This window comes from Enhydra lutris, unplaced genomic scaffold (genome assembly GCF_002288905.1).
Source record: "Enhydra lutris kenyoni isolate GAN:26980312 unplaced genomic scaffold, ASM228890v2 scaffoldscaffold1795, whole genome shotgun sequence".
Taxonomy (NCBI): Eukaryota; Metazoa; Chordata; class Mammalia; order Carnivora; family Mustelidae; genus Enhydra; species Enhydra lutris.
Window position 1 is genome coordinate 1,263 of NW_019155879.1, and position 3,179 is coordinate 4,441.

Sequence of the window (3,179 nt, forward strand, 5' to 3'; positions counted from 1 at the left end):
AAGTCTGACATGTGGCTCCTTGCTCATCAGGGAGCCTTCAGCTCCCTCTGCTTGTGCTCTGTATCTCTCTCCCTCTCTGTCTCTCTCTCTCTCAATTAAGTAAGTAAAATATTTAAAAATAAATAAAAACAAAAATAAAGTAAGCTCAAAAGTATCAAGAACTTGATGCCAGAGCTAATATTTCTGAACACAGAGATAGATGACAGAAAAAAACCTGTTCCCTGATTTTCAGGTCAGCAAGGTGGGGGAGGTCTGCGTAGCAACTTGCTCCTGCTAGCAGGGGCACCCAGTACTTTCGAGGGCAAAGAGTTGAGGATTGTTTGCTTCCTTGTGATTCCTGCCTGGACTCTGAATCCAGACAGTGTTGGGGGCCAGCGGTCCCTCTCCTCTGAGGATAGAAGTTGAGCTATCTCTTCAGCCGCCACTCCTCTGAAGTATTCAAACCAAAGAAGAATATGCCTGAGGGCTCTCATCAGCTCTCTCCAGCTCTCATCAGCTCTTAAAACAGGCAGAAGCAACTCTAGGAAGTGGAAATATGAGACAAGCTCTTACGTTGCCAGAGGGAGGGGACCTAGGTGAATGGATTTCAGCTAACACTGTAGATTTCTTCAACCAGATCAACATGCTGTATGGAACTATTACAGAATTCTGCACTGAAGCAAGCTGTCCAGTCATGTCTGCAGGTCCAAGATATGAATATCTACTGGGAAAATGGTACTAATATCAAAAAGCCAATCAAAGGTTTGGGTTCAGGATCAGCTTGATGATGAAAGTCTTTTGCCTTCCAAGATTGGTGTCCCCTTTCCAAAAAACTTTATGTCTATGGCAAAGACCCTTCAAGGGATTTGTTCTGGGTTTATGCATATTTATCACCAGCAGTTTGATTCTGTGATGCAACCTCAACACCTCCCTTAAGCCCTTTATTTCCTTTGTTCAGGAGTTTAATCTGATTGATAGGCATGAGTTGGCACCTCTTCAGGAATTAATTGAGAAGCTTGTATCAAAGACAGATAAATGCTTCTTCTAGAACATAGTTCCCTTCCTGCTTCATCTGCTAGAGCTATCTCATTGTTATTTATTAAAGACTAGTGATACAGACTTTAAGAAAACAGGATAAAAGACATTTATTGTTTCTGTCTACTGATAAAATTGTTCCAAAGGTAGATTGGCCCAATCCTTCAGTGAGAAATTCAAGACACAGCTGACTCTGAGGCACTTTGTGGCCACTCCTGTTATTGTCAGAGTTAGACTGGTTGTAACATGTGGTAACTGACATGTAGTCTATTCGTTTACTTATTCCTTTACTGAAGAAAATGATTGAGTGCTTCAGGTGACAGCATAATGAAGATTGAGAATTCCCACCAATACTTTATTAACAAGTTTCCAGAATAAATTACCTAATAAGGCAATCAGATCAGTTTTATTCTGCTCCTATTTACAAATAGAAGAGGTATTTTAAAGTTTCCTTAAGATTTAGAACATTTGGGGATGCCTGGGTGGTTCAGTCATTCAGCATCTGCCTTTGGCTTAGGTCATGATCCCACGGTCCTGGGATGGAGCCCCACATCAGGCTCCCTGCACCACAGGGAGCTTGCTTCTCCCTCTCCCATTCCCTCTGCTGTGTTTCTTCTCTTGCTGTGTCTCTCTCTGTCAAATAAGTAAATAAAATCTTTAAAAAAATTTAGGACATTTGTGTGTTACTTTGCACAAACTTTTAGTTTGAAGTTTGTATACTGCTGTTTTATAGGTAAGATTATATATATAAAGATTATACACACACACACACACACACACAGACACACACACACACACACACACATATATATATATATATATATATATATATACTTTTTTTTAAAAAAATCCATGATTGCTGTTTAAATCCTCATATGACCTTTGTGGTATGGGAGTAACTAGAGTAAGTTCTTTTTTTTTTTTTTTTAAGATTTTATTTATTTATTTGTCAGAGAGAGAGAGAGGGAGAGAGAGCAAGCACAGGCAGACAGAATGGCAGGCAGAGGCAGAGGGAGAAGCAGGCTCCCTGCTGAGCAAGGAGCCGGATGTGGGACTTGATCCCAGGACGCTGGGATCATGACCTGAGCCGAAGGCAGCTGCTTAACCAACTGAGCCACCCAGGCGTCCCGCCAGAGTAATTTCTAAAATGACTTTTTTTTTATCTTTACTTGGTATTTTATTCTTTTTTTTTAATCCAAACTTTTAGGAGTATGTATATAAGAAATAATTTCTCTAAGGTATATAAGGACAGTCTTGTACATTTTTATTAATTTTTGTTAGAAGATTTTGTATTTTTTTCATGACTGGTATATTTTATCAAATTAATCTGAAAGAATGACAGATATTTTGTCATTGTATGAGTGATGTGAATAATCATGTGAAATGTTTTGAGATAGATGCTATATTTGTGAATGTATGACTTTTTTCATTTAGTAGAAACCTTTCCATCAGTATGGATAACAAAGGAAATTGCTTCCCACCATATAATCTGGCCATCATCAAAGACTGAAGCTTATTTTTTTGCGAACAAAACTTATTCAATAAAGTACTATTCTTTAAAATGAAAAATAAAACAAAGCAGACAAACAAGCCAAAAAAAACCCATTTCCTGTATTTGCCACTAAAGATTGTTGACAGAGGGCACCTGGATGGTTCAGTGGGTTAAGTCTCTGCCTTTGGCTCAGGTCATGGTCTAGGGGTCCTGGGATTGAGTCCTGCATTGGGCTCTCTGCTCGGCGGGGAGCCTGCTTCCTCCTCTCTCTCTGCCTGCCTTTCTACCTACTTGTGATCTCTGTCTGTCAAATAAATTAATAAAATATTTTTTAAAAAAGATTGTTGACAGAGAAAAATTAGAAGAGAGACTGGAGGGTCTTCCAAAGCCTTTGAAATATTTTAAGACATTCTTTAACAGGCTCTTTATTATATAATTGGAAATAAGAAAGAGATTCAAATATGTGCAGGTTTGGCCCCTTTACCAAAATTGGAAAGGAAATATATTATAATGGATACCCATACTGCTATTCAGGAACTGACTCCTGAGTTGAGGCTTCACCATTCCATTCAGACCGATTATTGACACCTGGTCTATGCATTGGACTGTGGCAAAAGGGACAAACCATTCTAGGATTTTGTGATTCAGTGATATTGGAGCTCCATTCATGACT

The 3,179-nt window shown here is 38.9% G+C and overlaps 1 pseudogene; it reads left to right on the forward strand.

The window, feature by feature from the left end:
* Positions 1 to 398: 398 nt before the first annotated feature.
* Positions 399 to 1,420, forward strand: LOC111140483 (annotated as a pseudogene).
* Positions 1,421 to 3,179: the final 1,759 nt, after the last annotated feature.